Source organism: Limulus polyphemus, unplaced genomic scaffold, assembly GCF_000517525.1.
Source record: "Limulus polyphemus unplaced genomic scaffold, Limulus_polyphemus-2.1.2 Scaffold514, whole genome shotgun sequence".
Taxonomy (NCBI): Eukaryota; Metazoa; Arthropoda; class Merostomata; order Xiphosura; family Limulidae; genus Limulus; species Limulus polyphemus.
In genome coordinates this window covers 110,047-120,034 of record NW_013666124.1, presented here as the reverse complement: position 1 = coordinate 120,034, position 9,988 = coordinate 110,047, and positions in this window count along the sequence as shown.

The following is a 9,988-nucleotide window of genomic DNA, read 5'->3' as shown; positions in this document are numbered from 1 at the left end:
AGAAAAGTAAGTAGTTCCGAAGTCCTAGTGATCACTTTCAGCGTATAAACTGTTGATGTACTACGCATTACATTTACTGATACCGGACCTTCCTAACAATGTAGTAATCAAACAGTTATCATCCATTATCCTGCAGATATATTATAGTGAAACTCTGATCAATAGCTCACAAAGTAAAGGTCGCAATGCCCTGTTGGTCTCGTTAATCTTGTGATCAACAAAACTTTTTAATATCATCCACCAGCAGGACCTCTGGTGTTTCTTAATTGGTAACAGATGGTATCAACCAGAACTGGAATTGATCTACTCTGATAAATGAATGCCTGGGAGTCCTGTAGAGAGCATTCACTTCAGTCTTGGTCATGCCAAACTACACACCATCACAAAGATCCTCAGTTGTTCATGCCTCTTGTGCACTGAGGTTAAAACTCAAGGGAAGAGCCTGACTGTTTTGGGTGCGCATTATTCCATCGGTTCTCCGTCCCGTGTTTGTAGAAGCAACAAGAAGTCATGAACCTTTATAGCACCCGGAAAAATCGGATGACCAGGAGAGAACTTCTTCAAAATTTGAAAAACTTTCTCTAGCAGCAATCACTCCTTAAAAGCTATATTTTCCTCTTGGTAATAATAAGTCTTTTTGACTGGTGGAAAATGCCATTTCCTCAAGTGTGAAAATTCAACTAAATAACACAACAGTTCAGAAGAGCACAGGCAAATACATTCATCTAGAGAAAACAAACATCCCACAAAAACACATTCTTTGGTTACAGCCACAAATTTTTCTTCTTCCTACCTACTCTGTGTTATTCTCAGTTTCTCCAATTTCTCTTAAAGTAATTGGCTAGGAACCGCAAAATAAATGGAGGTTCACTGGAAAATGTATTGCAGATCAGAAATTTAACATTTTCTTACTTCATTGTTTGTTTGTTTTTAATTATGCACAAAGCTACACGAGGGCTATCTGTGCTCTGCCCACCACGGGTATCGAAACTCGGTTTCTAGCGTTGTAAGTCCGCAGACATATCGCTGTGCCACTGGGGGCTCTTACTTCAATTAAATATGACACAAAGAAGGAGACTGGACACAAGTTGCATGCAGTAAAATAATCTTTATTCATTCAAACAATAATCAGTTTAAAGAAAAGGTGAAGTGTGAAGATTTGATTTTAAGTTCCCAAAAGTGAAGAATTAAAGCTCTAGTCTTATCAAGTTGTTGACCATAAGCGATTGAAGCTGGAGTTTTATCAAATTGAGTTAAACTGAATCAAAGTTCACAAAAAAAGTTGTTCCAGACTAAGAAAGCATGATACTATATATATCAAAAACAACAATGGCATTCATCTCAGGTCACAGGTGCTACTCACGTGACTGAGACCACTCTCACTACAAAGCATGAGATGTTGTACCCCTGTGGCATCTTCTGAGTAGCCAGTGAAAATATCACTGTCTATTTCTGTATACTATGCTCCTTATTACAGTAATTTTCCGATAAATCGTGTTATGTCCTAGTTGACTGATCCAGTATCGTGAATAGCTAGAGCACTTAACATGCACAGGAAATGCATAATATGTTTGTATACTACAACTTATAAAAAGTGGAATTCTCCGAAACAATATAACTCAGTGGCAAGTGACGAGCCAAATGATTAATTGGGCCTTATATTTATTATTAGGAATGTACATTCTTTTGCTTTCTGTTTTGCAAGCTGAGTAAAGCTTCATTGAAGAAGTAAAAATGTCTTGGTGTAGGATTTCTTTTCAATTGCACGTGAGAATATGAAGTTTTCAGAAGGATCTGTAACTATTATATCCACTAATGTATGTTACGCTTATATTAGAAGATAAACATTCAAGCAAGAACACAGAAACGCAATTCACAAGAAATAATTAAAGTGTTCGTAAAACTTACTGAAGAACCCAATCATTTTAATAGATTTATTAGAAACTGAGTAAATAGAACAGATATGCGTGATTTAGTTTAAAAAATATTTGTAATATGTAAATATATAAGCTCATATTCGGTGACAAAAAATCATACTATGACCAGACGAAAACCGAGTTTTGAGTAACGTCACATTTCATCATTTCAATTTGGCTGATGATAAAGGTTGTAACTTTGTAATGACTAAGATAGTCAAGAATTTCATCCTTCCATAACTAATTTATAATATGTCTTTAGTTAGGCATATCCAGGCACATTTTTCTAAATTTTGCGCAAGATCTTCTGCATGTAATATGTTTTACTGAATCTCGAAATGTGGCAAACTTGTACTAATATAGTCTTGGCCAAATTGTTCGTATATTTTGTAACAAAAACGATTATTATTAAGATGGAATACAGATACATATAGCAAAGTAACACCGAGAAATGCATGTTATATATTAAGCTTTTACATATGTAATTTGTAAAATGAGACAGGTTCTATGGACATCATGAACGAGTTATTAGAACAGCAAACAATTTTATCAGACACTTGTAGAAAGATGTGTAATTCAGGATTTCACCTATCACAACAAAACCTTACGAAAACATATGTAATGACAAAATATAACATTGAATTATTATAAATAGAGTCTGTTACATTATATCAGTTCATATTAGACATTCAGTACTTGGTTGGTCCTTCTCATACTCTAATAGCCTCCGCAAGGTGTCGTGGCATGCTGTCGATGAGGTATTTGATTTAATCTACGGTGATTTTATCCGAATTTGTCACTAGAAGTCACTGCAACTCAGCTACAGTAGCTGGTTTATGGTCGTGGTTAGCAGTTTTATGGCTCATTTCTGCCCAACAGTTCTCAATGGGATTACAATTAGGAGAATTTGTTGGCCATGGAAATCTTGTAACGTCCTCCTGATCGAGATAATCCTCTACAATGCACACACTGTTGGCAGTGGTATTGTCATTCTGGGACACAAAGTTATTGCCAAACCTTATCCTAGTATATGGTAGAAATAACTTCTCCATGTGATTCCCGTAGGAGGCGTCACTGACGTTTCCCTGGAATATATCAAGAGCAGTTTTTCCACCATGATGAATGGCTGCCCAAACATGTGCTGCACCACCTCCTATGTGTTCCCTGTGGGAAAAAGTCTTCCCTCGTCTGTTATACAGGCAAACGACGAACACGAATGCTACCATCAGCTTTAACAAACCGAAAACAGGACTCATCTGCAAAGGTGACATAGCACCAGTGTCTTAACTGTAAGTTAGCATGCTGTCTTGCTCAAATAACACAGTGGTGACGATGAATTCTGGTTAATATTGGTTTGTAGATAGCCCTTTCCGCAAAATAACCTTGTTCGGTCAGTCTCCTACTCACTGTTCTTTTGGATACCTTGGAATGAATGTGTTCGAGCCATTCCTGTCTTAAGGCGTTGCAAGACTTCTTTCGACCTTGATGTGTTAAACTGATCACCTCGGGTAAGTAGTTTTTCGGCATCTATCAGCAGACTTTCCTAGAACAACGCTTCCTCTAGTCCGATGACGTCTTAGAATTCTGGATACAGTACACTAGGGGTATCCTATTGTTCTGGCAATGTCCGCTTGCCTCATACCATTTCTGAACAGTCGAACAATTTGACGCCCTATAACTTCTGGTATGTGACAAGGCATGACTCTACACGAAGTACAGAGAAATTGTCTGAACAAAGCGTTGATCTGTTTTCAAAAGGATTATACGAAAAGCACACCCTTTTATACAAAACATCTATGTCTGCGTGTTTGGATAGCATGCAAATATTTTGATCAAGAGTGTAGTTTCACTCAACTAAAGCTTACATGTGCCTAAGACTAAAAATTCTTATAACTTTAATCATATTTCTACCCTCCCCCTTGGAGATGTGAGAGGGCCTATCTCAAAGAGTGGTGCGAAATACTTGTACAAAATGTTATTCGCAACCCAGCACGCTAACCAAGAGATCACACCTTACTCTATCGTGGTAACATTAAACAGAAATTTAGAATTAATGGAATTTGATATAAAATGAAAACTTTCTGCCTTCGTACTTTGAGATGTACATTAAAGATATTAAAATGTATATCCCATGTTTTAGATTCATTCCAAGATTGATTTTGTAAATGACTTTCAATTTTACCACATCCATTTTATAATACTAATCAAATTAAATTTATTTCGTTGTACTACTTTTCAAGAAAGTATAACATGTAAGAATACATTAACATGGGATTTCGATAGACCTAGTTTTCGGTCATGTAGTGTAACGTTGTGGGAGTATTTTCTATAGCGTATGATTTTAAACTCATTTGAAAATTTTGTTGAATTTATTTCACAAGGTCCTTACATCTTTACCGTAAATTATCACTTTCATCCATATGAAGTGTAGAGTTCTCTTATAAGTAGATAAAGTCTTTTGTTTATGTTCTGGTTTAACAAGAATCTTACGTCAATAGTACCCCTATGACCGAAACTACGAATACCATTATGAAATCAAATAAAAAAGTCTGATGTTTTATAAAATAGCGTAAGTCGTAGGTTTAAAATGTATGATAAAAGCCATGCTAATTGCAGATTTTTTTTCATGCATATTCCTCTTAATTTGTCCATTGCGGATATCAAATCAGAGAAGTACAAAAATATCATTTTAGATTTATCACTTCTTTCTCACAAGTAGGGACGCTCACCCCAAGAGGCGCCAAAATCGACACTGCAAATAACAGTTTTTGTCAGTTTTACGGGGGCATGGTGCTGGATACAAAGTCAAAATTTTGCCTAGGGTCGACTCTGCTCACAAGCCACTGAACCTGAACATACCCGCACATATGCAGCCAGCATGATTTTTTCATCACAGATTCAAGGCCTACTGGTTTCTAATACTCGTCAGATTTTGTTGCTATTTAAATCGTAGGGTTCTATATGAAGATTAATAAATATGGCCTGATAAGTGTAACAACATAAAAGCAATATAATATATTGTTACACGTGAGGATTCTAACTGTTTATTTTATCACTATGTCTATGCAAAGAATTCCATTCATTGAAAGAAGATGGGGAGATTAATGAGAATGACAAAATATGATCAATTTGTAACTTTACTTTGAATTCTTTAGGAATCGAGAAAAATTTTAGTGTTTCAAAGAAACTAAGAGAAGCATTGTCGGTATGTGCTGCTATCTAGCGACATATTGTAAAGGTATTAAGAATTTTAAAGCTTGATACTTATATTTTTTGAATAATTGTAAAAGCATTAGGCGTGAAAAAATGTCGTCTAGTAATGATATTGGTAACATAATATTTTATGCTGCATCTATTATCATCTTCGGCAAATTATATAGGTTGATTTTGGTAAGCAATAGAGAATGTTTTCATGCATTGTAAGGATGTGATAACAATGCTAAAAGTGTTGGTATTTGTAAAACAAAACATTCAACACGAAAATATAAAATAATTAGTACGAATTAAAAATGGCGTTAAAATTGTCATCCCATACACATAATTGTTCTTTTTTCTTCTTTTTTTTTCTACATTTACAAGGATGACATATAGAAACACATTGGGGAGCACCTGATGATCTATAAATCCTGAATTTTATTACATTTCGACAGTTTGGCACAAACCAAGCTTTATATTTTGTCAACAGGTAGTATTAAAATGGTGACTGTGCGATACTTATTAATAAATGATTGTTTAATTTACATCAAAAATTGCAAATGAACCGTGATAAACGAAGATGTGCGAGCGTTTAACCTACTTGCATATCTTGTTATCTATAATTTGCTCAATATAAACCAGTATTGTACAGCGTCTCATATGTAATGTATGTAGTTAATATTTTCATCGTTCGGTTTGTTTGTTTGTTTTAGAGCAAAGCCATATTGGACTATTTGCTGTGGCCATCGCGAGAAATTGAACCCCGGATTTTAGCGTTATAAGATCATAGACTTACCGCTGTCCCACTGGGGACTCATTCTTGGGAATGCAAGTTTCAAAAGGCAATACATGTTTGAAGCGAAGTAAAATGAGTTTGACAGCTGTGACGCTAAATATATATATTAACGTTAACTTTTATAGCAAGCAAAAATATGAAACTAACGTTTCTAAAGATTTTTCTCCACTGTAAGCTTACATTTAGCAACTTAAGTCATTCAGAAACTAACAAGAAAACTCTTCAAATAATCTAGGGATAGTGAAAGCTTAGTTTGAATTTAGCATCATTAAACCTTTTCCTATTGACATGATATTTGCGAAAACGTTTAATTGTTTAGCTTGATCACGAATTGAATACTCAAGGTACACAAAACATCATACAAATTATGCAAATGTATAAATAAATAGTGCTGGTGGTCAACGTGGTTCCAAGCTAACCTTGATATTACTGGTATGGGATTATTCAACACCATGTCTTAATTCTTGGCCGATGCTCTCCATTCTAACCAGTAGCAAAGCAGTATAAGCAGGTAAAATGATCAATCCGATCTTCTGTGGTCACATCACGGACACATTCATCCAGCCCTGGAAATTGAGATTACTCTCCATGGAGTCTCAGTTGTGCCCTGGCTTGAGTGCTATTGCTCAGCAGCTCACAATTGGCGTTTTTGCATTGAAGGTTGCAAGATAATACTGCTAGTGACTCAGGGAAACCTGAGTACCTTTTGTTGGGGGGGGGGGTCAAGTAGTAATCCCCTGGAGTGTTTGTCATAGTTATGGAGAACACATCACTTTCAGCTGGGTGTTCTTTCTAGCTCAGTGATGTTCTCAGATCATAGCCTGTCACCATGGGTACTTACACCTTGAAGATACACTCTTTTTAAGATTGCCAAAAACAAACTATAGAATCAGGTGGAAAAGCCATTTTTAAAAACTATATAAATGTTAACTCTATCCAGTAATATACTTTTCTGGCTACAAAATATTTAAACACATAGATAGCTAATAACAAGGTGTTTGTTGATTTAGTTGTTGGTAGCATATAGGTTTGTTTGTTTGTAATTAAGCACAAAGATACACAATGCTCTGCCTGCCACAGGTTTCGAAACCCGGTTTCTAGTGTTGTAAGTCCGCATACATACCGCTGTGCTACTGGGGGTTGACGAGGCTTTCTTTGAACTACCTTTTCTCAAAAATTATCTGTGTATGAAACCTTTGTCACTATTAACCGTATTAATGTGCCGTTGTCTTGATAAAGATAATTATGCTTGGAATAATATAATTTTATGACAATAAATACCATTTTCACATGCACGTTAAATTATAAGATAAAGAGAATATTGAAGCAGTTACTTTTATTTTGTGGTAATTGAATTAACAAATTCAGTGAATGGATTAGGCTCATAAAACGTCATTGCTTATGATAAATTCACAAATAAATGAGATTTACCTACATAACAGATATTTCTTGAATAGAAAAATTAGCAACAGAATTTTAAAGTCATGTGATTCAAAATTAACCAAATCTTTCTAATAAGAGAGTACTACAATACTTTAATCTATGTATAACACAACACGGATTTCATAACCAAGTCTTAATTATAATCAAGTTATCATGTAATCAAAAGTTAGTAAAATAATGTTATAAAAGCTATTAACAAACCGAAAGAAAACTAATGAGTTCATATGTTTTGTTTTAACTAACATTTAGACTCTTGGGGCTTTTATTAACATATCGAGCTCATTTATCGAATCAGATGTTTTTGAATCCTTACGAATTTCGGAAACGTTTTCCTTAAAGAACTTTTGCATGGTCATTAGTTATTATCTACTTTCTTGCTAAAAACTAAAAAAAAAAACCAACAAAAAGTTCACTTTAAAGCATGCCAGGTGTTTATTACTCATTTATGTTGATGTAGAAATATCTAGTTTGTTTCTATTTATTCAGGTGTACGCAGTTTTCACATAGCATGTTGGTCAAGAAAGTAGTTAACTTCGTTTCGCTGCACATACCTATTGTTCTGTGCCATTCATCTAGATATCGCCTTTGTTTTCCCATGGGAAAGGTTTCTGCAAAGTCGTGCATACTATGTGTGAAAGTAGACAGCGAATTTTTCTATTTTCAGTTTACACGACGTCTCGAGGCCACAACCTCCCATATGTTTCAAAGTGAATGATCAACAGTCACATCATACTCACATGGATAGCGTAAGTGGCATAGGATAATTTACATTTAACTTTCATGTATATAATGCTGTATTTTTTCAATCCGAAACAGATTTTGAGATTCTGACAACTTCGGCAAATTTTGTAAGAGATAATATAGGCTTTTAGAACTCTCTTCAGTAGATATATTTTCTTCCAGTTAAATAAATACACATACTATTAGATTGTGTTATTGAAAAACAAAATGTTGGATTGTATGTTTACACTGTGTCCCGTCTCTTGCTTTCACAAACTCAGCCGGGTTCAGAGAATTTGGAATTACTTTAAAATGTATTTCCTGATCAAATCTCCTGTTATTCTTCGGGATCTACCATACAGTTTTACCTGAGAATACCACAAAGCTATGTAAATAACGTGTAGTCGAACAAGAAATGTCGAATCATGCTTGTACTTTTAATACATTTATTTTCTTACTCAGTATTCTTTGGATTGCTTATCATTCTCTTGCTAATCTTATAAATTATTCTGAATCATATGATCATCTTTAGCATAACAGCAATCAAACCTTAATATTATGTATGTTATCAGAAGAGTCATATTACTCAAATCATCTACAATTTTACTTCTTAGAAACCGTACTACTATAAAGCCAAATCTCACTTGAAATTATCCCATCCACGAATATGCTTGCCTTTTCAGTTGCAGGGGGCGCTTTATGATGCTTCGTCGGTAAAGAGTAGTTCAAGAGTTAGCGGTAGGTAATGTTAACTAGCTACTTTCCTTCTAGAAAGTCTATCAATTCAAAATTAGGGACGACTAGCGCAGACAAGCCTTGAATAGCTCTGCGCGAAATTCAAAACAAACATTCAAGCACTTGAAACTGTCAGTTGTTCAATAGTATTGTATTGATGATGCTTACAGGTGAAGCGAAAGAATTGACTGAAAATAAGCTGTCAATTACGTTGTTTGAAATTCGTCAAAATTATACTTATGTTTAAATAATTATTTTAAGTTACAACGTTAATACTTATACAACGATAGCTATTTCTGTTTTATAGCTCCCATTTCCTTTTAAAATGAAATGTCCATTAACTTTAGTTGAACCAAAAAGTGGTTAGAATTACCACCAGGCAATCAGAAAAGATAAACTTAACCCGCCTAAGAGATCGGTCTATGACGTCCTTCTTTAAACTGTTTAAAATGTGCGTGAATTCATACACTTTAGTTGAACCAAAGTGTAGTTAGATTTACTTCGTTATAATTACAGAAGATAAATTTAAGTAACCTACGCAACCAAAACTATGAAGCTCGTCATTAAATTGTTGGGTTGGTTTGACCTATAATCGACATATTTATTCGCATCTATGAATTTCCTGTGGTTTTTGATTCATGTGTCTCGGTAACATCGAGTCTATGAATGAGAGCTTGTTATCTTTTATTTCTATTGCGAACTGTTTCGTATGATACTGTCTGTTCAGGCGTTCAACAATTCCAGAATCTTGTCTGTAGTGCTGTGACCACATCAGGAATTTATTGTCAAGATATCAGAGCCAAATCCTGGGTTAAGAGCTTTCTTTTGAAATGTTCCACATAGAAGTTCCTAAGTGTTGATGAATCCATGGCTTAGTCTTATTTTGTCTTCATGATAGAAGTAGCTTGAATTGACACAGAAGGTAATGAGTTCGATTATCGCGGAGAGTGTCAGTTGGGCGCGGTTCTTGGAAGTTTTATAGTGTTTAATCCGTTGTCAGTATACCTGTAGTGTTTCAAGGATTGTAACGTCAGTGAAAGGCTGGATACATGGAAGCTGATCATTGCGTCTTGTGAGGTTATCTTAGCTGTTTTTATAATCTCATCAAAGTGGACAGAGTTGTTAACAGGCGAGAATATTTTAAAAGTTAAGTACATTTCAAGTAAAAGATTATCATGAGAGA